This window comes from Pogona vitticeps, chromosome 3 (genome assembly GCF_051106095.1).
Source record: "Pogona vitticeps strain Pit_001003342236 chromosome 3, PviZW2.1, whole genome shotgun sequence".
NCBI classification, from domain to species: Eukaryota; Metazoa; Chordata; class Lepidosauria; order Squamata; family Agamidae; genus Pogona; species Pogona vitticeps.
Genome location: NC_135785.1, coordinates 155,477,261 through 155,504,352, shown reverse-complemented (window position 1 = coordinate 155,504,352; position 27,092 = coordinate 155,477,261). Strand labels below are relative to the sequence as shown.

The 27,092-nt window shown below is 41.2% G+C and overlaps 1 long non-coding RNA gene across 1 annotated transcript in view; it reads right to left on the bottom strand.

Moving 5' to 3' along the window:
- Positions 1-280: 280 nt before the first annotated feature.
- LOC144588462 (uncharacterized) overlaps positions 281-27,092 on the bottom strand; it is a 67,423-nt gene continuing 40,611 nt past the window's right edge. The window contains exon 2 of the long non-coding RNA XR_013544038.1: positions 281-559. This is a non-coding gene — a long non-coding RNA (uncharacterized LOC144588462). The remainder of the gene's footprint in view (positions 560-27,092) is intronic.

Sequence of the window (27,092 nt, the reverse complement as noted above, 5' to 3'; positions counted from 1 at the left end):
AGTGGGAAATCAAACTCCCAGCCTCTGGCTCTGTAGCCAGATACATAAACCACTGAGCTATCCAGCCAGTTTTTGCTAATATGTATGCATGTGTATATCAAACTAAACAAACTGCTATTTTGATGGGTCACATATTTTATTTTTAAAACGGAGAGTTATCCGAATGGTGTCTTAGATATATGAACTACAATGTGTTAGTTATATAATAATAACAATGTACTTCAACTCAATTCTGAGGTAGGTATAGAGTATTCAACAGTCGTTCAACAGCCCTTATTTCTGGGGGCACTCTGTGACTGTGTAGTTTTCCTACAGCCACACAGCCCAGCTGTTCTACTACACAGCACAATGGAGAATTGAATGCTTCTGCCTCAGGATGCTCCCTCTCACTGAGTTTTCCAGACAGCTTTGAGAGAGGGAAATGTGTGTCAGTGTGTATTCTTCTTGATTAGTAAGAATCCCAGTGGAAAGAGTTAACTTTGTTTCTTCCAGCTTTATTGATTAGTGTTTCTCCGTAAACCACAGTGGCGGATTTCCAGTGTTCAGTGGTTACTGGTAGCTGCAGGATAAAGCAACGTGAATGTTTTAATCATAACTGTTAGACCTCTGGTTGCAGAAAAGGTTCAAAGGGGAAGAACTGCAGTCTGGTCATGGGGCTCATTAGGACATTTCAAAGGAATCCAACCAGCTACATCATTATTACAAAAATTGTATGTGCTGTTATACTTCCAAGCAACAGAGTTTTAAAATCTTGGAACAGTTTCCCATTTGATATGTCTTTCTGTGTTGTCATTTTCTCTTAAGGTTGTTAAAAAAAAACCCAGAGATAATATTATTAGACACTGCACTTTACACATACTATGATGCCAAAACAGTACTTTCTAGATAGTGAAAAGTATTATTTCTACTACAACACTGCAAAAATATTAACTGATCCTCCCCTCTGAGCAGGAAAGAACACTCTCTATAGAGACAAAGAGTTGGTTCACATATAATGGGGGGAAATTTATTTTCCTCTAACATGTGCAAGCTGTAAGAAGCCTCAAGCTTGCATACAGGCACCCCACCCAGATGTCCTTCCTTCTGCATTGAACTAACTAACTCAGGGAGCCCTAGTTAATTTAAAGTTTAGTTTCCTAGAGCAGGCTAGAAATAAATGTGATTTCTGATCCTGGTTTATTGCTAACTAGATTTTGAACAATCATAGCTTCCTGAGTTTGCTTATTAACTCTGGTTAGTTTAAACTAAAATCAAGTAAAATGGGGCTACTTGGATAGCGGACAAAGTTTCTGTGATGATGGAGAAGTTCAATCAGTGTGCACTTATGGCCAAGATAAAACTGTTGAAGTACCCCATTTTGGGTGAAAAACAGTCTTAACATTCTAAATTAACATTCTAAATGTTAAATCTTAACATTTTAAATTTGTTTTTAAATTTACCTGTATTTCCTATATGTCCATTATTTTAAATTGTGCACTGTGCTGATATGAAAAAAAAAAAACCTTAAAACTACAGCAAAGAAATTATTTGGATCTCCTGCTCTGGCCCACAGAAAAGGAGAGAGGAGGAAATCCATCAGCCCAATATATGCCATGTCTTACCATGGTCCATGCACAGAATGACCACTTTGTTGTTGTTTAGTCGTTAGAAGGCACTGACTTGCATAAAACTGCATATGCCAGTTTATATACACAGATACAAAAGTAAAATGATTTAAAGAGATTACAATACAATAATAAAATTGTAGAACTAGAAGGGATCTATCAAATAAACATCCTTGCTGGAACAAGAAATCCACAGCTATAGCTTTCAAATAAGTGGTCATTTTGCCTCCATTTTAAAAATCTGCAATGAAAGATAATCCATTCTATTGCTGAGCAGTTCTTACAGTCCAGAAAGTTTATTTTAATGTTTATGTGAAGTCACCTTCCTTATATTTTGAATCTATTACCTCAGAATCTCCTCACATTAGCAATAGAAAACAAGTTTGCTCCATCTTCCACATGACTGCCCATCAAGTACTTGAAGATGACTATCATAGTGCCTCTCAGCCTTCTCTTCTCCAGGCTAAACATGTTGAATTCCCTCAACCATTCTTCATAGGTCTTAGTTTCCAAAGCATCTTAGTTGCCCTCCTCTTGGCATGTTCCAGTTTGTCAATATCTTTCTTAAAAGCTTGTACCCAGAACTGTCTGCTCCACCCTGGCGCTCTCCTGCTGTGGCGGGGATGCTTTGCCCTCCTGCTCAGAAAGCGGCATTGCACAGTTGACACTGCCTTCAGAGGGGAGGGAAGCTGGAGCTTTCAAAAAGGCTTCGTTTTCATGTCTCAGCCTCGTTTGCCCATTGAGCCAGCAGTCCCTCCTGCCCACCCTTAGTTTAAGAGTGAGGCTAGCTGGCTGCCTCTGGAGCTGGATGGGAATTTGTGACCCGTATCCTAATTGGCTTAAGGTTGCGGGTGCATTTTCGCCCATCCGATTATTAACTACAGGGTGTGGCATTATAAATACACATGTAAACAGAGTTCAGTTAATGTCAGTTCCGGTCACAGCCTCGGGTAGTGATAGGAAAAAAGTAGGGGCGAGTTCATGTTGGCACGAGGTTGCAAAAAATTAGGACATCTCGCTGGCAGGTCGAGCCTATCGACTACCAGGTGAGAGGTGTCCTATATGGAAGGACCTCCTTGCCAGCTGCCCATTTAGTGTCTCGAGGCTTGATGGGAAGAGCTGGTAGGGAGGTACCATTTCATAGAGCAACTAAAAGCATGCTGTTCATAGGACAGCACAATTCAGTAATAGGAGCTTGCCCTGCTCTAGGAAGCATTTACTTTTTTTTGTCAACACATTGCACTGTTGATTCCTGTTTATCTTGTGGTTTCCTAAGTTCTCTAGTTCTTTTTTCACATGGACTACTGCCAAGTCAACTGGCACTCATCCTATATTTATGCATCTGATTTTCCTGCCTACCTCACATTAAAGCAAACTGGATTTTCACACTGAGAGAACTGTTAACAGCTATAGCAACTATGACTAATCTAACCAATGATTTTGTTGTAAACTAAGATAATTGGTTATATTGGGCTCCATTCTCAAGGTCTCACACTTTGGCCATGAATGTCAAGGAATACTCTGTTGACCAGGCAACCCAAGATTTTGCCGTTCATTTTCATAAGTCCATGTCTGGGTTAGCCAGAGTGTGCCCTACAGTTTGTATGTAGACTCATTGCCCTACAGAAACTTCCAGGTATCTCCCAGAGCTACCCAAAAAACAAAATGCTGTACTGCAGCTAAAACTGTGCTCACGACCTGGGGTTCTAATCCCAGGTAGCCGGCTCAAGGTTGACTCAGCCTTCCATCCTTCCGAGGTCGGTAAAATGAGTACCCAGCTTGCTGGGAGGGGGGGGCAATGTGTAGCCTGTATAATTAAATTCTAAACCGCCCGGAGAGTGCTTGTAGCGCTATGGGGCAGTATATAAGTCCAAAAAAAAATTGCAAAGGGTATATAACATGCCCTTTAAACATAATTTCACCTTCTCTGAACTTATTTGAACCCTTAAAAGGCCGCTTTAAAAGCTAGATGCCAGCAGTTAATAAAATAAACAATAAAAAAAAGGTTTTCTGAAGTTTAGAAGAAAAGTGAGCAGATTTCAGTTCTGTGAGATATACTTAGCTTTTTGTTAGAGTGTCATACTCCATCACACAGAGCCTGGTGCAAAACAGAAACACTCAGAATTAGATACTTCTGAACCAACAAATCTTTTTTGAATCCTGGAACAGAATGAAGCTTGCAGTTCTTCCACCACTTTTTCTTATTTCATACATCTCTGAGCCCTGTGACATGATATGGACCCCCTTGGTGTGACACTGCCAAGGTCCTGCCCCTAGGTCTCAGCCTTTCACTGTCAGATCCAAGAAAATGATATGCTGCTAAGCTTGTAGTGCCAGCAGTATGTCATAAGAGAATTAAGTAAGATACAGACTGGTTTTGCATGCTTAACGTTTATTACATTGTACTACTGCAGTGTAATTTTGCAAAAGTATTTTATAAACTAGCAGCAAAACTCTTAATGGCCTTACGGCGGAGCCTTAAAAAGACTATTGGCGTCATCTGGCTTGTTCAGACACCAGACTGTTCTTTGCCTTGAATGTCAGCCTCTTACGCTTCATACCCAGCTGTTGCTATTGCTGCTGCTTTCTTGATGAATGGAACAGAAGTCTTAAATTAATTATTCTTAAGCTATGATTTTATAAAATATTGAATAATTAATTCAAAACAAATGTTAATGGCAGACTCTCACTTCATAATTAAACTGGAATTTTCATAAGAATTAATTTCTCCATCAAATTAAAGATATTTTATCTATCTATCTAAACACACTTTCCCCCCCTCACATGCACACACATATTGTAGATAGCATAACAGAAGGGTTCAATCCAACACAGAAAACTGTTCTGAATCATTCAGTATGATGGGAGGTAGCCAACCCATCAACCTCAAAGGTTTTAACCACATCCTTGCAAGAGGTGAAGTTGATTGTCTCCAAGTGTCTTTCAAGCAGGCCTTGGGCATTTAAGAATATCCATTGCTGAATGGTTTTTAACTGGCTGAACCCAATTTCTTTCTTTTTAACACTCTGTATTTAAAGTGTTCTATTTCAACAGGGATTGCTTTTATCTGTATTATATTATTGTTAGCTGCCTGAGCATGACTTTAAGTGGTTGTCTGAAGGAAGATATACATTTAATTAATGAATGCATGAAATATGTTGTGCCCTCATGAGTAGCATACAAATGCAGAGGGCATCTGGGGAAAATGTACAGATCCAGAACTCTCCTCCACTATCATCAGCAAGCTAGGGTGGTTTTGGGGGAGGTGACAGACATTCAACTTTTGCTGGGCGATTTGCAAGAAATAACCCACACTCAGGAATACTTACAATTGTTGTTGGTGCTATATTTATTATTGTTTATGCTTGACACCACTTCCTAGGCCTACTCTTATGTTTTATCTTCCTTTTTAAATTAACATTGAATTAAATTTCCCAGAAAAGTATGCAATCTCCTCATGAAACACTGGCTGAAATTCTGTAGTAAGTCACAACTAGAGTAGGTTTCTTGAATAAATGGAACTTACAGAGGAGTTGACTGACCATTTCCCCACTGGCCCTGCCGTAGCTGTGACTTACTACTGGATGTAACCCATTACATGCAATTTACATGACATTGTTTTAAAAATTCTGCTGACATTAAAGAAAAAAAATCACAGTATTATTCCTAAAATTAATTATAAGCTTTAATTCCCTTACTGCAAATCTGGTTAAGTAATTCAATATTTATCACATACCTTGAAAACTATGTAAGGGCCACCATAGGTCCCATGCAACAATGAGAAAATTCAATATTTAAAGCTTTTTCACAGTGCTAGTAGGCAAGACAGTGGGTCACACATTGATTCCCTCTCTGAACCCACACCTTTTTACCCATGTCCCACTGCCACTCACCACTGAAAGCAGGTGATGAAACCATGAGAAGTCATGCCTCTAGTCTGATTTGGGACATTCTTACATTTCAAGCAAGGTATCTGGGAGTCATATTGTTTTTTCTTCTTCCTGGAGGCTTCAGGAACTGTGTGCTGGAGTAATTTCAACCTTGCATGCTGCCTTTAATAGGTCTGGTTGGGAGGGTCCTTTATTGGCTGGGACGACTGTCAATAAATCTAGCAGTAACCAATTGTTCCTGCCCTGCCTCTGTTTCAAAGACAGTTTTGCCTCTTTGCTTAAGCCCTTTCCTCCTCTCTTTTAGTCTACTGGCTGTTAGATTATTCAAGGAGTCTGCTGAAAGCAGTCAGTGAGTCCATTGAGACCTGTTGCTCAAAGCAGTCATGTTGTTTACTTCAGTTATCTGTTCAAATGCAAGTAAAGATACATTTTTATTCTTTCTCCAGCTAATGTCTCAAGTGAGTTAATAAGACTGTAAATGCCAGTTGATGAGAAAAAAAGAGATAGACTACTCTGGGGAACTTGACACTAATTCTGCTGTGTGAACCCATGCACTTCTGCTGCACAGTTAGAGGAGTTTAGCCAACATTCAAAATTCTGCAACAGTGTGATTCTCCTTTAGAACAAGGCACATGCTTCCCAAACTTATTTAAAACCTAAAATATAGCTTTAAAAGAAGAAAACTACCATGGCTTCTGTGCCACTATATTTAGCATTGGCAACATTACTGAAGACCAGCCTCTCTTACTGCCATTGATATGAAAAGAATTTGGTGGAATATATGGTCCTGTGTGTTGTGAATAGAGATGGGGACGACTCACCATTTTGGCGAGTCATCCCGCTTCATGAGTCATCAAAAGTTGACAACTCATGAAGCATGAAGTTGCGTCCATGAAGTGATGAATAGCAAAATTATTCATCAATTCACAGGGGTTTATTTTAAAAAATCCGCCCTCGCCTCCGCCCCCCTGCTGTTACCCCCATCACGCGGCTGCCCTTTGCAAAGATGGCAGCTGCAGGTTTCCTACCCTAAATGAAGCTGCACCCACCATCTTTGCAAAGGGCAACCAGTTTCCATTTTTACACACCGTGCCTGGGAGGCCGGATGGAGACATTGGCAGTGGCAATTAAGGTGAGGGGATATTGGTGGGGATGGGTGGCGGTGGGGGTGGGTGGCTGCCTATTGGCCACCGATCAACTGATCAGCAGCTGGTAGGCAGAATGTTTTGTTTTGTAATACGAAGGATGAATAAAAACGGGTAAATATTCAGCCCTTTATATTGGTGGGGGTCTCTGGAACCCACAAATATGAAGGGATGAATATTTAAAGAATTGGCTATTTTCGTCGAAAAAGCCAATCCGTTTTTATATTCGTCCCCATCTCTAGCTGTGAACATTATTCTGTTAGGATAGCTTTTAAAAATGGTTTTGTTCATTTTTCAAGGTATTCATATCCTAAGAATAGCAGGTATATGTTTGTATCTTCTTTGTTGACATCAGAACTCCAATAGAGAGGTCAGCTATAATGAATCTTCTTAGAAAATGGTCCTAGATATGACTGAAAGAGTGGTAAGTGACAGGAATTTCTTTTTTGTGCCACACACTATGACAAGTAGGATTACAGACATATTTTGGTACTATGTACAAAATCCTCAATTTATTGGTGTAGATAGGGTTGGTTTTGTTAATTTCCACCAAAATCCTGTTGCTGAGGCACCAGATGGATTTATAACATCTCAGAGATGTGCTGTTTGCATTCAACGCAGAAATAAAATGTTGCTTTCACTCCTGATTATACAGCCACCACATTAGTACTGCTGTTAAAACAAACAAACAAGGAGTGAAACAGCATTTGGTTGCAGAATTTGGGATCTGACCAGAAAACAACCATTATGATGCTGGATAATCTTGTCTAGAGATGCTATATTAGAGACACCTTTGTGTGAAATGGAAGGTTAATAGATTCCTGCACAGTTCTCTAAGAAGATACCTATCTATTGTTCTATAAACTGACTGACAGCAAGTTACACATTCTAAATGGAAATGATAAAGGTTATTCTCTTGTCACAACAGGCATTATGAGACTGGTCTTCCTAGTTCAGTATAGAAAGATGCTCTACTTCATGGTATTTCAATATTCCTCTGTCCTCACAATAGTCCTTGGGTCAAGACAATGCAGAGGAAGTATGGTGCCCATAAGTCTTCCTTTATGGTGTACGATTCTCTGTTACAACAGCTTCCAAAGGACAATCCTACTTTTGGAAGTATCTTGTTTTTAAAAGCCTGCCAGTTCAAATCTGATGTGAAAAATAAAAAGCAGCATCCTTTTGGAAGTACCATATGCATTACTTACTTTTGCATCCTACGTCACAGTTAGAGTAAAAATGTACTACACTATGCAATAGGGTTTTGGCTAGAGATGGGGATGAATATAAAAACAGATTGCTTTTTCCAACAATATAGCCAATTCATTAAATATTCGTCAATCCGTATTTGTGGGTTCCAGAGACCCTGACGAATACAAAGGGATGAATATTTACCCCTTTTTATTTGTCCTTTGTATTAAAAAAAACCACAAAAAACATTCTGCCTACTGGCCGCCGATCAGCTGATCAGCAGCAGAAAGGCAGCCACCACCCCACACAGCCACCCAATACCACAGCCTACCCCACCACCACCACCACCACCCTCTTACCTTAATTGCTGCTGCCGAGGTCTTCTGGCCTTGGAGCCACACATGTAAAAATGGAGACTGGCTGCCCTTTGCAAAGATGGCAGCTGCCACTTCCCTACCCTAAGTGAAGTCACAGCTGCCATCTTTCCAAAGGGCAGCCATTCTCCCTTTTTACACGCTGTGGCTGCAAGGGCCTGATGGAGACCTCTGTAGCAGCTATTAAGGTAAGGGGGTGTCGGTGGGAGTTGGGTGGGGGCTAAAGTAGGGAAAGGAAGTAGTGTGGGGGTCAACTGTTGGGGTGGTTGAGTGTGGGGGCAGCTGCCTATCAATTTCTGATCAGCTGATCTGTGGCTGGTGGGCTTCTGTGTCATGTGGCAAACTCTCCTGGGGGGACCCAATTTGTGGGTGAATAACTCGGATGTCCAATATACAGTCTTCACCAAAGTTGGCAAGCATGTTGGGGAAAGACTTAGGAAGCTCCATTGTGATTCTGGAGTCTCTAGGTATCTGGGCGGATCTTTCCTTGGGGGTCTTCTTTGTGACTATATCACTCAGGGATCTGTGATCCAATGTTCAGGGGTTGTAGGAAAGTGTCTGAGGAAGCTTCCCTGCAAAATTGGTGTCTCTAGGTGGTTGGGGGCCAGTGTTATAGCCAGTTAAAGTGCAGACAAATTGATTTGTTGATTCATCAAAGAATATTCATATATTTGTATTCATTGATCCATTAACCTTGATGAATAATGGATCACAATGAATCACCATTTTTAAAAAATTTGTCCCCATCTCTAGTTTTGGCCTATCTCTTTAATACTCAGTCTCCAGCCCAGTTTATTTTTGACCTACAAATGTCAGTCCTGTGTGTGGAGATTATATTAATAGGCAGAGTCCAATGAATGGAGTTGGCAACCACAGGGAAACACATCTTAGGAATGGGGATAATTATATCTGTAATTGGTTCTTATTTTAGTCAGAATGTAAATCTGCATTCAATCACAATGTTAACCTGAGTTGTTCATACCTCAGAGGAATTTTTTCTCAAAAAAATTACACACTAAATTGTGTATTCAAAGAGAAAATGGTCACAAAATGCTTACAATAGTGCAAAGAATGAATCAAGGAACAGAAACATAATAAATTGACAGATCCTCTTGTTCCTACTGGGTAGCCGAGTCTGACTAAATTCAAAGAATGCTTTATGAGGTTGTATAGACTCTTTCCTCCAGACCATTATAGCAGGAGATTATAGAGAATTATGCATTCTTCCCTTGCAGTATATGATAGCATTTAGATTTATCACACTAAGCCTCCTCCACATTCTGCAGGTACCACTGCCTGGATACAATCTGACATCAACTTCCTTCAGAGCATTATTTTATAGCAGCATATATACTACAAAAACATACACACAACATATCCTTAGAGGTTTTGGTTCAATACAGCTTTCCTTCCTCAGCTTGCCTAATTTAAAGAATGGGACTGGAATTTGGAACATAGCTTTCCAGTCTGCATTTGATGGAGGAAACATGGCAACATTAGTTTCAAAAAGAGGTTAAAGCATGTGTATGTTTCTTCATTTTAAGTGTTCTACCTGCTCACACCTTCATGAACTCCAAAACAACCTTTCAAAATATTTTGGCACACAGGGACTTTAGGCACATCCAAACAGTTCTCACTTTTGTCTTCTCTGATTATCATGTTGTTGTTGTTTAGTTGTCAAGTTGTGTCCAACTCTTCGTGACCCCATGGACCAGAGCACTCCAGGCCCTCCTGTCTTCCACTGCCTCCCAGAGTTTGGTCAAACTGAGTGTTATAGTACAGATCATATGCTAATCTTCTGGAATCCGCTACGACTGAGTAATTGTATATGAGGGAAATTTCTGATTGAATTTGTGGGTAGCATGTATATATTTAAATTCCCATTTCAAAAAGCCAGGAAATTAAATTCTTCAAAAAGCCTCCAATTTATGAACGTGCTTCTGTACCCAAAACTCAAAAAGCCAGGAAATGGCCCGATATTGCTGCACAATATTGTGTCCACGCTGCCAGCAGGAAGAAGGATGCGAAGCTTTACCTAGCAAAGGGCAGCCTGAATGCTGAAAATACCAATGGCAGCAGACAAGAGGCTCTACAGGATACCCTTGTCTGCTCATTACCATTCACACTTGTTGAAAAACAGCCCTGACAATTGCATTGTATTTGGTGAGAAGTGATTAACTGATCAAAAAAGTAGTCAACCTTCCAGGAGTTTTTCTTTGTTTGGTGTCGCTTCATGAATGGAAGTAAGCTCAAGTGTGAATGGCATCCTTTTTCCTGCTGGCAACATGGTCCATTTCCTGGATTTTTGAATTGTGGGTACAGAAGCACAATAATCCACATTCATAAATCAGAGAGTTTTTTGAAGAATTGAATGTTTCTCTGCACATGTAGCTATAGGTAAACATAATCGGACCTTAGAAAAGACCACGACTTTCAGAATCCCTTAACCAGCATGGCCACTTCCCTGGCATAGAAATCAAGATGTCAGGGTGAATTGCTCCCTTTCTGCCTTCTTTCTGACATGTGATGGCTTTTCCTCCTCTGGCAATTGTACATGCCAGCCTTCTCATTTGCAGTCTGAAGTAGTATAGTCCAAGAACAAATGAGTATATCTTAGTGTGTGTGTGGCAGATCTTCAGTTCATCTATTAGAGCAGTGGTCCCCAACCTTTTCTGAACAGCAGACCAGTTGGGGTGATGGGGTCTGTGGGGGGGCACCCCCATACTAGTGGGGGGTGCACTCATGGATGGATGGGGCATGCTCACGGGTGGGCGGGGTGCTTGCGCACATGCTGTGGCGTGTTTGTGGATGGGTGGGGCACACTCATACGCATGCATGGATAGGTGGGGCATGCACATGCGTGTGCTTGCATGCATGCATGGAGGGCAGGGTGCATTCATGGGTGGGGCGTGCTCACACTCATGCACAGATAGATGGGGCATGCTTGCTGGTGGGTGGGATGCACTTGCGGGTGGGCGGGGCACCCATGTGTGTGTGTAGGCAAGCTGTGTGTGCAGATGGGGTGCATGGGGGGGTGGGGGGCAGGAGATCTGGCTCCATGGCCTGGTCCTGCCATGGCCACAGACTAGCACCAGGCCACAGACTGGGGGTTGGGGACCTCTGTATTAAAGGTCTCTGAGTGCTTATTTGCTACATGGTACTCATGGGTGGACAAGTTCAATGGTTCTCAAACTTGAGTCCCCAGATGTTCTTGGACTGTAACTTCCAGAAATCCTGGCCAGCATAGCAAGTGGTGACAGCTTCTGGGAATTGCAATCCAAGAACATCTGGGGACCCTAATTTGAGAACCACTGGCGTAGATCAGTGGTTCTTAACCTTCAGTTACTCAGGTGTTTTTGAACTACAACTCCCAGAAACCCCAGCCAGCACAGCTGGTGGTGAAGGCTTCTGGGAGTTGCAGTCCAAAAACACCTGAGTAACCCAAGGTTAAGAACCACTGCCGTAGATGACCTTTTGTAATTTTTATCTCATTTTTTTTCTCTGTGGAGAAAACATAGCCATACATTGCATTAACATTTTAAGGATTATGATTCTGTAGAGTTTAATTTACATCCATTTTACTTGCACAAGCAGTGCCACCCAGCACCACTTAACATAATCTTCTGAGATGACATACATAAAGTTTTAACAATTTTTCAATTTACTCAGCCCATTGTTGTTACCTCCATATCCTCTTTAAAGAAGTGCTAATGATAGACATATCCCAAGTGGATACCATTACTGTAAAATGTAGTTTTTAAAAGTTCATTTAATAGTGTCTAATGATATATAAATTCCTCTTACACAACTAATTAGCAACATACCCATATGACATATTGTGATATAAATGTGAGATTCTATTTCCAGAAGAGCCCAGTTACATAAAAAGAACATAAATGATGAATTTTAATAAATATTTTCTTGCATTCTCCTCCCTTCCCTCATTTCATTAATTTGCAGGGATGGAGCCTGGAAAAGATGCTCTGTTGTTCACAAAGAATGAATGGTAAAGGAAGAGTATTTGGTCTGTTTGCCTCTATAGTGAAGGAATGTTTTCTGTCTTCTGTCTCCAGGGCATCACCACACAACTAAATATGATTGTGTGTGCTGTCTTCAAACATTCACAAATTCACTACCATAATCACTCTACCAGCTGAGTCTCATGACTCAGAGTACTGGTTGGCTCTGAAGCCACTGCAGATTAGATTGTGGCAGTGTAGAACTTGTGGTCTTTATGTCCTAGTTCCTGAGTTTGACCCTTGGCATCCCCAGGGAAGGCTAGGAAGGAACGGAGCTCTATTCTGGTTTCATATATATGACAAAAAGCTTAAATATAGAGAAGCGCCTTCTAGCTCTGCCTCCTCCATCTCCAGTTTAATCACCCTCCTATACACGGAGGAGACAAAGCCGTGCAATTTGGCAGCTTGATTTCCCCATGTCTCATTTCATGTGGAGAGCTCACAAACATTGCAGGGTCATGCCATTCTCAACCTTTTTTTTGGGGTGGGGGGTGGGGGAACATGTCCATAAAGGACAGTATGAAAGAAATAAAGCCCAAATCAGGATTGGGCAAGTCACATAATGAACCTTATAGGATGGTGTGTGAAAATGTGTTTCCCCTCTGTGGCCCCTTCAAATGTGTCAGGGCCAACAGGGAACCATATGACCCCCATTGACAATGGCTCCTCTAGACTGATTACCTTCCACATGTAGGAAGGACATGGAAGTGATGACAGATGAGTAGTCCTTAAATGATTCCTTTTTCTTCTTTTCTTTTCTCTCTGTGTGTGTGTTCGCTCCACCATGGTGCTGAGTCACCATGGCGCGGTCGCTTTGCCCTCCCATTTGGAAAAGCGGCGTCGGAGATGAATGATGCCACCTCTGGAGGGGAGGAGGGACACAGCCTTCAAAAAAGAAAGGTCCCTCCAGCTCAGCTTCTTCCTTTCATCTGTTGAGCATCCCTCCCGCCTACCCTGAAGGTGAGACTAGCTGGTTGCCTGTGGAGCCAGATGGGAATTTTTGGCCTGAATCCTAAATTGGCCCAAAGGATGCAAGTGCAGTTTCGCCCATCCCTTTCTTACAGTGGGATGTGGTTAATTTAAATAAATTAAAATGATATGTGAGTAGTTAAAGCCACATTTGGTCACAGGTGTGGGTAGTGTGAAGAGAAGAGTCGGGGTTAGTTCATGGAGGACACGTGGTGCAAAAATTATTCCATCTCTTGGTCAGGTGGACCCAATCGGGCACCTGAGGACAGGTGGGTTTATTCATAGGGTGACCTCCCGGCTAACAGTTCACTTAGGGTCACAAGGCTCAATGGGCTGAGACAGTGGCGGATACCATAGTCACTAAGCACCTGAAGATGTGCTGTACAGATGACAGCACGATTCAGGACTAGGAGCTCACCCTGCTCTATAATAGTCCAGAGGTTGAGACTGCTCTGTATTTGGAAGAATATTGGACTACATTTAGGCCCCCTTGTAGTCGGGGGATTTAGTTTGAACAGTTAATAAAGTTGTGGCCCAAGTTTTAATCCAACAACCTGTGTCTCGCCTCTTTATTTCCGGGCTGGGAGGGCAATGTGTGTGTGTGAAGAGAGGCTTCCACTGAGTTGTAACACTTGAATATGGTATAAGAAATGAGTCCTCTTTTGCTACATGTATAGTGTTCGGGAGTGTTGGCGTGCATTTGCACACATATGTGTATATGTCTATCATATACATTTTGGAGCCTTCAAAAGTATAAATTTTGCCATGGAAATGTTTTTGGTTTGTTTTGGGGAAGTGTATGTGTAAACATATTACTTATTTTTCACGTAACTATAGCATGCATGCTGTCCCGCATTGTAGTATGGGCAAGACAGGTTGATGGTGATAATACATACTTTATATTTATGGTACATTTTTCCCAGCTGAGGCACCAAAGGAGCCTCATATACAGCTGGGAAAAACCCAATTAAAAACAGTTAAATTATTAACATTAAAAAGAATGAAATATACAGTATTCTAAAACTGCTATTGTAATAAAAATAATTTTAGAATATGCAGATGAAAAAAGCGACTTTCAAGAGAAGCAAATAAACTCAGTTGTGTTCAGTTGTTTTCAGCCTGCCCAAAACAGAATGTCCTTGCTTGCTGTCTGAAAGACAAGAATGCCAACCTGGCCTCCCAAAGGAAGGGGTGCAGGAAGGAAGTGAGTAACTTGGAAGTTGTCAGTGCACTATGCACAGTGTGCCAGGATATGTGCCCCCAGCACAAATAATTTGTAGTAGCTGGGTCCTCTCCTTGAATTTCAGCCACATAAAGATGGTGCAAAGTATTTGAGGGAAGTTCTGGAATTTTCAGAGAAGCATCACAATTAAGGGATAATAAATTTCAAAGTTAATGTCAGAATTTTTGTGAATGCAATGAAATCTTCTAAGATGCTAAAAATGTTTGGATAATATACTGCAAAAGTTGTTTTCAGTTCAAATGGTTCAAGAGTGAGTAGAAAGGTCCTATGTGTCTGCTTTATGGTACTACTTTTTCTTTCTTTCTTTCTTTCTTTCTTTCTTTCTTTCTTTCTTTCTTTCTTTCTTTCTTTCTTTCTTTCTTTCTTTCTTTCTTTCTTTCTTATCATTGGAAGGAACAACTTTCATATGGCGGAACTAACCAGCAGTGATAGGAAAACAGTAAAAGTTAGGTGAGTTAGCAACAAAACCATAATATCAAACAGCTGAAATCCTGTTGCTTTAATTTACTCCATGTAAGGCTGATTACATCATCAGCCATAATAGGTGGGTTTTTTGAGGAGGATTAGGAATTACAGAATCTTACCCCTCCTTCCCAAAATGTTTGAGGCTCTGTTGGGGTCCCTTTCATCATGGCGAAGCTATTAGAGGCTACAGGATGGAGTGGTAGGCTTTAATTTCTGAATGCTTCTGCTGCCAAGATCTGAGCAAACCTAAGTATAAGTAAGCCCCAACACACCATGGCTGCAATGTTTTGGTTGCTGGCATCTCCCTTTCTGTGAAGGAGGGAGATTGTTGTTGGAACAGTTGCTGGCCTGTCTTCACAAACCTGGCCGTAAGGCACTCTGCTTCCAAGGCCCAGGATCACCCAAAGCAGAATTCAAATGGGCTGCAGATGGATTCAGTTTAAAGGGAACAAATGCTGCCCTCTTCTATATCTTTGCAACCTGATAATGTAATGTTTCATTGACCTTTGACCAAGGAAGACTCACCTTGGAGCCTCTCAAGTATGTTAGCAACTCAGGAAAAATCCAGAAAAGCAATTCAGGGACATCAAATTGCGAAAACATCTCTTTACCCTCTGAGAATCACAGCCAGCATAATCCAGCTGGAGTAGAGTTACTGAAGACTAGTTCTCCCAGTGTCTTTTAAGGCATTCTTTGACTCCACTTCTTTGAAAAGATAACATATTCCTTTAGCTCAGTTGAGTACATAATGGCAGCTGGTCATGGTAGTGATTATTGTTTGCCTGATTGTATTCTAGTAATGAACTGGTTTGAAGATTATGCTAATAATTAACTGGTTTGCTTTGGGAAAAGATCGGTGAATATTTTGTTTAATTCATTATTTTAATTATATTTTGTAGTTTTCTTCAGAAACAGAATGAATACAAATTGAGCTTGTTTTTAAAAATAAAAAGTGATAAATTCACCTATTTAGGTATAGGACTTTAAGCTCTCACACAGAACTTGGGGAAGTAACACATTCAAATTAATGCATTAACACTGTTTTTTTAAACTAATTCTGAAAAAAACCCCTCTTTATATCTAACATTGTAGATATGAGTATATCTTCTCCAGAGAGCAGATGTGCATACACAGCCTCCCTCCACAAAGGAAAAGTATCTATAATTACACTTATCATTTGATTAGCCACACTTAGATTGAGTTCAACCACAAAACTACTAAGTGTTAGCGGTTAACGCTACTATAATATCTTAATATCTAGGAATTATATCTGAAAAACACCTGTAAACACAGGTTTGGAAATTTGACTTGACTGTTACTAACTGACCTTCTTTACTGTAATATTGCAAGCAACCTTTATTAAAAGTATAGGTTTGAAGAAAGATTGGATTACAGTTTTGCTTTGGTATCATTTAAGGAAGCTATAAATCTAAGGATCTATATTGGATGGATTGACTTCACAAAAGAAGTCACAGTCTCAATTTTAAAGTGGCTGTTGAGGGAAGGACATTTTGGAGATCACTCATTCATAGGGTTGCAAAAAGTGGGAGTTGACTTGGCGGCATGCAACAATAGTAAATGAAGGTACTGAGAGAATGGCAACCAAATCCAATTGTACCCAAATGAATTCAGCACAATTGTAACAATTGGGTGGGTAGGATACCAGGTTCAATTTATCATGGACCATGTTTGCAAAATGTTTCAAAGAGCAAAACCCATAACCCAGGAGTTTCTACAAAATAAACCTGGCATGGAACTTTTCTGTAGGCTGGCTCAAAATCGCCTGGGAAGAGTTTGGCAATGTTTTAGACCTGACAGTTCCCTAGCCTTTAGTTTTCTCCCTCCATTCCAAAGGATTGTTCTGCTTGTTAACCTCTGTAGAAGTATATTGTGAGTTGCTATTAAGAGGACAGCCTGAGCCAACACAGAAACTTAGATTACTCTGCTGTACTTGAAATATATTAAGTTTTATGTCTACTGTCAGATAGAAAACGTGCCTAATAAAATGTGAAGTGAATTAGCATAATTAAATTAAAATAATGGGATAATACGACCAATGATGATGTTTGAGAACTAATCTTCTTGACATATTTGAAATGTTCTGTTCCATCTTCATAGCATATTTTTGCTAGGTTTGTAGTGATGTTTTTCATAGTTTATACGCAGCACGCTCTGATCCTAGTAATAATTATTAATAATTGTGTGCCATTAAGTCAGTTCTGACTTATGGCAACCCTTTCCAAAGTCTTCTATGTAGAGAATACACAGAAATGGTTTATCCTTCCCTTCTTTTGGGGATACCCTGGGACTCTGCGGCTTGCCCAAGGCCACAAAGGCTGAATCTTCTCCTAAGAGGCATAGAGAGGAATGGAGCTCCCAAGCACTGGCTTTCCAGTCAGATACTGAAACCATTGAGCTATCCAGCCAGTTTATCCTAGTAATACACAGTATTTATTAATTCCATTATATTTTAAATCATTATTTAAACAATAATCCATAGATCCAGAGAAAAGCACACTAGGCATTGATTTCAATGGGACTTGACTGTGATATGGAACCCTATCCTAGGGCTGGTTAGAAGTTATCCAAGTAGAACTTTTTAACTCTTTCCTGGCCAAACAGGCATTGTTGCAGGGAAAGGGATTCTGCATTTGCTTCTAAAAATATTTTAAAATATATTTTAAAATAATAGAGAATGGCATGGAAGACTGTTGAGTAGCAGAGCGTCAGTACACCAGCACAAGAATTTTGTCCCAGGCATCCACCTCTAAATAGACATACTCAAAGCTGGAAGACTACACAGTGGCACACTTGTAATGAAATCATGATGGACCACAGGGATTCTGCTTCCCCATCCCCTAGTTCTCATCTACACCTGTACAGTGAAGCCTAGCAAAGCAAATTAACACACCTCATGGCTCTGTAATACACACTGTAGCAGCATGCCTATGCACTGTAGCAGCACACCTATGCAGGATCCAATCCTGTATAGTTCTTTTCTCATTCACAAAGTGATATTGGATATTGAAGTTTTCAATGCAGGGCACCTACCACCACAGCTACTTGAAATATGTAGTACATTGGGGGCAGTAATAGCCAGTTGTGCGCCCCTCTCTCATACTACAGTAGTTACCTTTTACTACAAATCTCCCACTGTTCTGTATAGTTCAAATGGTTATTTTCTGTTTCTGTTTGTTGCCCTCCCTCTTATAGAAAGATCCTTCCACTGGCACTCAGCAGACTTAAACTGTAGTAGCTCTGCAGATGTATAGAAGCAGGCAAGCAAATAATGAAGAAGGTTTGGCCTGTTAATCCTCTTTCTTCCAACTGAGATTTGGCCTTCACCCCCATGTCTCCTGAACAGGTTAACCCTCTTTGCCTACAGTTAGTGACAACTAACAGGTGTTTATCCTTTTATCCCAGAAGCTGAAACAGTTGAGGAGGTGGAAAAGATGGCTGCTGCCTCACACAAGAAGGGGCCTGGTACTGACAGGAAGTAGCATTTTTTTAGGAGAAGAGTGGGCAGCAGGAAGCAAGCTGCTGGTATTGGATGGCTCACACACTCTCTTCCCTGGCAAATGTTAGTCTGTTCTCCTCCTTTTCTCCTAGGGATGCTGGGATTTTTTTTTTTTAAAAGAATAGTTCTACTGAGGTTTATTTTACCTGACATGCTAGTTTTCTATCTGCAGGAATCGCTCTGTTGTGCCCAAGTATTCTATTACGTGAAGCTGTACCTTCAGTCTGCAGCAAAACAGCACCAAATTGCTTTTCCTACATCCTCCCAGGAGGAATGTCACAGTGGCTATTCAGGCCATTTGAAATGAGGGACCGCTCAGGTGCAAACAACATCCCATTGTCATCCTGTCTTTCATAACAAAAAACTTTTGTTTTTATTTTTGCTGTACCAGAATACCACCATCGGCTTAATTCCATCCAATTTTTCATTTGACAGTTAATTCTCTGAATACGTTAAATTTCTGTTTCACATTCCCTGAATGTGTCATCTTTCATTTTCACAAAGCCGTCTCCAAAATGTATTTACCTTTGTTTATGAATTGATTGTGTGAATTGTTTGTATTAAAAATTATGAATCTAATTACAAGGAGTTAGAGGAGTGGATATTGTAGGGAAAAAACTTGTTCACCAAGTCCTCTTTTTAAACTTATGGCAGCAGAGACAGAACCCAGAAACTTCTGTATGCCAGTAAAATGCTTTGCTGTGATCTTCATGAAGATGCCTTCTGTGTTTAAATCATTTTTATTTACATTGTGTAATTCAGAATCCTATAAATACAGCAATTAAAAACTCAGTTGTTACAGTAGTGGGAGATCTGTTAAATGGAACAACCTGCAATGTTTTATTGTGACAAAAGCTGATTACTTTTTTCTTTAGAAATCCAAGTTATGTATAAATAAAAGATATAATAATTTTCAGATTCATTGCATTGGTAAGAGCAACATTAAATGTGCATAGTTCTCACATATTTTGGTGGGTGAGATTTATGCTTTTGTTTAAGTTTCACAATGAAGTCACTGGGGCAGGGGAAAAATTCTCTGTTACCTTAAATGTTTTAATTTGGTACATAGTTAGAAAAATATTTTTGTGTCCCTCCCATTCTTTATTTTGCTGTGTAGTTTAGATGCAGAATCTTTTTTTTAGATAATGGATATTTATTTATTTATTTATTTATTTATTTATTTATTTATTTATTTATTTAACTTATATGCTGCCCACTCTACCCAAAGGTCTCTGGGTGGCTTACAACAATTAAAATACAATTAAAATACAAGAAAAAGATAAAACAATTAAAATACAATTAAAATACTCTAAAAATTGCCACCAGGACCCACAATTGATATTATTTCAATTAAAAGCATTCTGGAACAGGAAGGTTTTGACCTGGCACCGAAATGTCATCAGCGTCGGTGCCAGATGAATCTCAGTCGGGAGGGCATGTCTAAATTATCCGATTTGTACTGCTTTCAACAGATTATCAGATACTGTTCCTAGCATAGGTATGTCTAACCATACTTTGGGTTTGCTTTGATTTTCACTGCAGTGTTTCTTGGTAAAACCTTCCACCCCTCACACACACACCACATACAGTCTATTCATTTCGTTTAGGTTATACTATGAGTGGTTTCCTTTCATAGGCTGATAAAATCTAGTGAATCATTTTCTGCTATGTTTCTTCCACAATAGTGACATCATTAGTTCCATGTCAAGTTGTGCTTGAATTACCTTTTAAAAATTATCCATGTGATGTGTGATTGGAGACAGTGGAAGGATAATTTCACTGAATTAAACAAGGAAGGTCTCCAACACTGACTCAAATCAGGGCTCACCATTAGCAGTGGGTGATTAGCACACAGTTGTCCTTTTTCCCAAAAGAATGTTTCTGGGCTTTGTACTAACAGTATAAATAAGAAGAAAGGCAGTGGTGTTGATAGCCTGCCTACCAGTGCTTCCTGAACAATGTACTCTATCTTGTGACATTGTTGGGTCCGCTGGCACCCATCGCTGCATGGACCTTCTTTGCCTTCTCCCAGGGAGGTGACACGAGATGCAAGAAGAGCTCACTCATCTGCAGCGCACTGAGGGAATTGTTTGTTGCGTCAGGAAGGAAATTGAAAGGACGACAGGGGGTTGTTTTAGTTGTTGTTTTAGATTATTAGAGAGAGTAGTTGGAGGGCTACTTGTGGGCCCCTGGGACTTTGTCTCCTGTCTGGGGACAATGCCTTGGGGGCTAGTGAGTGGATTTACCACCACCACCCACTGATAGGTGGCTAGGATAATATTTTTTTTTTAAAAAAAAAAGATTTAAAGTAGCAGTCAAGGACAAGATTGGTCAAGATTGCTTTTATTGGAGGGGTGATTTAAGTATTAAATATTCAGGATAGAGGAAATAAATAAATTGTGACTGGAACAAATGGTGGGGATTTTGCTAATTTATTGTTTAATTACTAGTGGGTTGCACACTGATTGACAGATCCTCTTACATAGAGGGTATTTTTTACCTCACTCTGGTGGGGTCAGTAGTGCAGTGAATACAGTGATGACTTGACTTACAAACATCCCAACCTATGAAAATTTTGATTTACGAACAGCTCCATTCGCAAAACTTTGCTTTGACTTGCGAATGGAGATTCGACTTACGAACTAAAAAAATGTGGGGAAGGCGGGAAATTTGAACTTTCAGTTAACCGTTGGCCAGCAAAGAGACTGCTTGTCTGCTACCTCACTCGCCCCAGTGGTTAGAGAGTGTGAATACGGAGAGAGACTTCAGACTACCTACTGCCTGGTACTCTACTGCCTGGTACTGTACTGTATGGACTGTACTTTTTTGGCTGAATCACCTTTCTCTCCTGCCTCGTGGCTTCTCCTGAAGAGCTGCTCCCAAGCGTGGGAGTGGAGAAAGGCTGGATCACCTTTCTTTCCCGCCTCGTGGCTTCTCCTGAAGAGCTGCTCCTGATGGCTTTGCGGATCGCCTCCCCCCCCACTCGGCTTCTCTGCTGCCGCAAAAACCATCCGGACCAGCCCTTTGGGAGAATCCACAGGGCAGGAGAGAAAGGCGATCCAGCCTTTCTCTCCCGCCACCCATGGTCCAGAGCAGCCTTTGGGAAAAGCTGCAGGGCGGGAGAGAAAGGTGATCCAGCCTTCCCCCCCCACACACACACACACTCCGGAGCAGCCTTTGAGAGAAGCCACGAGGCGGAAAAGAAAGAGCCTTTCTACCCTGTCCCAAAGGGCTGCTCCCAAGCACTCCTGGCCTGGCAGCAGCAGTCCTGGCCTGGCAGCGGTAGTGGAGTTAAGGTGCTGCTTTTTATGTTTTTTCCCCTTTTTCAGGGTGGGATTGGGCTGGTGGAGTTGTTTTTTGAAGGCCCAGGGGCTTGCAGTGTTTGGTGCTTTTTATTTTAATTTAATTTTTTTGTGTATTTTTTTATTCGGCCGTGACAGATTAACGGGGTTTCAGTGCATTCCTATGGGAAATGGGAAATCAACTTATGAACTTTTCAACGCTGTTCCGGAACGGATTAAGTTCGTAAGTTGAGGGTTGACTGTACCAGTTCTGGAAAATCATGGGAATTGCTTTGGAATGAGTTGGCCTCGTGGGGGGTGATTCAGAACTCATTCATTCCAGACTGGGGCAGCTTCGACTGCAGCCAGCTTAGGATACAGCTCAGAGGAGATCAAGAGGGTTGGTAGATGGTCATCTAATCAATACAAGCTTTATGTCCGTGACATGCCGCAGTTGTAGGCGGTGTCCGGCTCTTTGTATTTTGTTTCAGGAGTGGAACTGACTGGCTGGCGGTGGACGATCCAGCTAGTCAGGCACACCTTTATTTACTGGGAGGCAAAGTATGCGGCAATATCGCCTTGGGGCCCTGATTTGGGACTGGGACCAACTGTTAAGATGAGCTGCATTGGCTGGAGAGGAATGCATTGGTGAGATTTCACTGCTGTGATATCAGCTGCAAGTTTCAGTGCACCTCCAGATGTGCTGTTACTCCATCTGGGTGGTAATCATTTGGCTAGATAAAGTGGCAAGTCACTAGTGCTGATTATATTGAGAGACCTAAGCAGTTGGAAGACCAAGTATGCAAGTTCCAGAATTGTTTGGTCCACTATCATCCCACGTTTGTGCAGTTTGTGCTGCCGTTTGTTTGAATAGGGCACATAGGGACCTTAATAAGGAGATTTGTAGAGAAGTAGTTAAAGAGTTGGGTTCAGTTATTGGACACCCGGAGATCTGTTTGGACCACCTGTGGCTTTACAGAGGTGATGGGCTTCACTTATCGGATGATGGTTTGGAGGTCTTATAGTCTGACCTGCACAGGGGCCTGCATGCCGAAGTTTTCAGCTTGATGGGGGGAATGGGGCATAGTTAGTTTGCCCATTCCATGGCGGGTAGTGCGGAAGAAAATGGAATTGGCGAGTGCCCATGGAGTTCAACTTAGGGGGTTAGCATGTCCGACTTCAAGGCATTGTGTATTGTGAGGTTACGGTGCTGAGAGGGAAGACCTGATGGGGTCCTCCCCGGGCTGAGGGCCGCCAAACAGGGGGCTTACAGGCCCGGGGATGGAGTTAAAATTACGCCAGCCGGGGTCATGCTGTCTGGAGGACAGCGCGACAACGAGGCGTGGGACTCGCCCATATAAGGTTGGTGAGGTGTCCCAGGAGACCTTTGACACCAAACATGATTCTGCACCACTGCAGGCCCCTGCCTTTCAACTGTTATGGATATGTTCCAATAAAGTGGGGCCCTAGTTTTACCCATCACCTGCATCTCACTTCATTATTCTGGGGTGGGAGGGCAATGCAAAGTGTTGTTGGGGTGGTGGGGATTAGCTACCCCCAAAAAATTGGTAGAATAATTTTGAAGATAATTCAATCAAATGGCCTTCTATTTATATAGGACTGAAAAAAAAATAAAAAAAAATCTTATGAGACATACTTCCAGATTCAGCACCTTCTCTAGGGCCTCCCAGCTTTGTAGAGTTCATTGTAGTTACACTTTGCCTCTACTGTACTAACAAAACTGCTTCCTTGCAAGCCCTGTAATCAATGTAAGAACCGAGAATGTTCTGTTCTACACCCCTGGAAAGGCAAAGCTGTTTCTGTGCCACACTGCCTCCTAGTTTCCTGAAAGTTTTATTTCTCATGGGGGAAAAGGCTCGTATTTTAATTCTTCATTTTCAGGGCCCTTCTGAATTTCCTTCCTTCCTTCCTACCTACCGACCTACCGACCTACCGACCTACCTACAGGTACGTGTGAAGTCTGTCTTTTGTTATTTGAACAAGCTCTGTGAGTTGAGTTATGACATATTTACCTAAGCTTCAGATGAAGTGCACCAAGTTGGAGTGGGGACTGGAGGATACTGAGTGCTACAGAGATTATTGTACAAAGACAAAGCATCTACCTATATTCACAGCCAAACTATGGGCATAACATGCACAAGAATCCTGAACCTCATGTCTTTTCTTTTGCAAAAATTTTTGGAAGGGATTTATTTACTATCTTACTCTATTAGGATGGCTGGAACTAACCTGGGAACAATTTTTGATATAACACTACTATGGAGCAGGCGATAGCCTCTGGGAATGCTGTAGCTGTTATTAAAATATCTACATACAGTAAGGCTAGGTGAACTACAAGCTCCCAAAGCTGATTTTGGAACCTGCAGTACTTCTCTGTACTCCTCTTTTTCCTGGGATGCAAACCCAGGCCTTTGAGTCACTAGGTTGTTCTGGGTGGCAAAGTTTTGACATGGGAAAACATTTGGTTATATATTTCCATCTCTAGTTACTCTGCAAAGGGGGAAGAATCTGTGGCCTTCCAGGTGATATTGGACTCCAAATCCCATCATCCCTTCCCAGCATACTTAGTGATGAAAGAGGGCCACAGGTTCCCTAAACCTGTTCTAATGGCTTGGAACCAGGAGCAGGCATGCTTAGGACAAGACACTTTGAAACCAGTAAAACTAAGTTTGTCCTAGAGATGTGTTCCATTGAATTCAATGGATCTATTGTAAGCTTACTCAAGTCTGGATCCAAAGCATTAATTCAGCATATGTAGTAGACGGCTGCTCCTATTGACACTCTGTTCCTTTTGACTTGGACCAAGAATTAATATTGATACAATCATTCCAGAAAGGCAAGAAAAATATCAGCCATCAATGGAGCCAAGATAAGGTCTCACTAGCATATGGCTGATTTCTCTGTAAGGAAACTGTGTTCTCTCAGCCAGCTGGGAGGCAACAGTGCCCTTTTTGTTGTGGCAAGGTCACTCTGATTAACTGGAGATGGCCGTTTTAATTTTTAAGATCTGGTCCCCATTTGATGTTGGAGCAGATTTGTGTGGGTGAAATAATACATTTTACTCTCTATTTCCCTGCTAGTCAGGAGAGGTTGATTTAATTGGATCATGTCCTGAATCTTTGCACTAGACTTCAAGAAGATGCATAATTAATTATTTACAAAGCATGTGTCTTCTTGCAGTCATTTCACAGCCTTAAACATTTTGACTTCAGATGTTTCAGCTCTTGGTTAGCAGAAAAGAAAACTGATGGCACACACCCGCTCCTCTCTCCTCAGACCAAATGCTGAGAACTAACTCTATTTTGACATATCTTTGTAATCAGTGGATTGGATGAAACCAAAAGGGCACACACTGTCCTCATTATCCCACTTCTCAGCTCAGATGAGGGGCCAATGGCTTGTGGTACCTGGGCCAAATATAACACCCTGAAGGATGCTGCTGCTGCCCCCTCAGTGCCCTCCACAACACTGTATGATCCAGTGCTTAGTGTAGTAGATCCATTCTCTGATCCACATTATGCCTGTTAGCATTATTGTAAGTTTCAAAGCAACCTGAGTATTCTTTGACCCTTCATCTAAGGAAGTCATGGCAATAGTGTATGTGATTCTCCTTTAACCTGCCAAAGTCTGTGTCCTTACAACAACACTTCTCCGTGCATTAGGGGCAATTTGGCATCCAAAGGCTACAGGAGTCCATTATCTTTGTTGAGATCAGACATTGTTAACAAAAGTGTGGCACTCAAAGCTTCTTGATAACAGTTGCAGACACACAAATGGTGTTTAATTGCTTTTCATAGCGTCTTGTAGTGGGCTATTCCACTCCTGATACTGATAGTATTCAGAATTTTTCTTTCCCTTCAACTCTGGGCCATTTGACTCCTGCTTTTTCAGCTGGACTGATGTTCTCACTTGAATCTCTTTCTATTTTCCCAAAACAGTGCTCTTTCCAGCACCCACTAAAGTTCAAGCCTAGCTTTTATTGGTATCAGCAGGTTACCTGCATCTGTCTCAGTCCTCAGACTGAGCAGGGAGCTCAAATATAGAGCAAATGTTCTGAATAGTAGTGGTCCCAGATTTAAAAAAAGGTAGCTTGTAATGGAATGGGATAGTCCTTTTATCAGATCCATAAGCTTCTTCTTCAGATGATATCCCTAGCATTTCCAGCCAAGAATGACAGACTGGAGATCTGTTGACAGTCCACATAGACAATACCAGACTTAAGGGACTAGGAGGTATGGGCTGGTTTAAGGCATTTTCCTTTATTCCTCTTGAAACATTTGCTTCTTGATGCATAGCTATATGTCAGGAGCAGAGGTGGATCCTCAAGATATTTCTGGCCTACAACTAGCCAGCATAGTTGATGGTGAAAAATTATGCAAGTTGCAGACCAAAAATTTACGTAGGTTAAAGGTTGCCCATCATGAGCTAAATATTTGCAGGTGTTCTGATGGATCAGAAGGAAGAGACTAATAAAATTCTCACATTTTTGTTAAATATGCATCTTGAAGGCCTGAAAAGGGCTCAAATATTAAATAATCAAGTCTACTAATGGTCATGCACACTTCAAAGTATCCTGATGTTCTTTAGCTTTCCTCAATTACTTGTCCGCAGCAGTGAGGCTATACTTTTATCATGAAAAGAATTGATAGTTGTGGATTTAATCGGATTCAGTATATCACAGTACAAGAACATCATCACTTGACAAGCATGCTCTCTTCATTGCTCTGCTATGCAGTATGAAAATCTCACCACTTCCTAGCTTCCAGATGCCATGTGGGACAATAATCTCCTCATCTGCTTGCAGCATGCTAGAAATGACAATTGGATTAACTTGGCAAATTACTAACTTGTTAAATGGCCATGTGCATTTACTTTGGGTGACATCTCAGTTTATTCACCTGTAGAAAGAGCAGCATGGCTTGCCTCACAAATGGAAAAAAAAAAAAAACAGAAGGAGCCAATGTAGTTTGAGGTAAAATTTAGAAATTATTCAGAATTAACTAATAAATTGAATTATGTAATACTACTTATAGCAATGCTGAGGTACCTATGGATCTTCAAATAGTTATCAGGCAACTCCTGTTATCCTCCTGTTATCCCAGCTTCTATGTTGGGACTGATGGGAGATGGAGTCCACCTTCATTTAGATAGCCAGGTATTCCCTGTCTTAGCTTATATATTCTGATGAAGTGATTTATACAGGGGAATGGGCAGGACATTTGCCCTGCAGGAAGCCTGTACAAGTATAGTGCCAAATGTCTGCCCATTCCCCAGTTTAAACATAATTTTCAGCCATGCCAAACAGCAATAGGTAAGTCAAATGGCCTTATTTATGAAGGGCTAAAGTTACTATATCATGAGAACTGTGTTCAA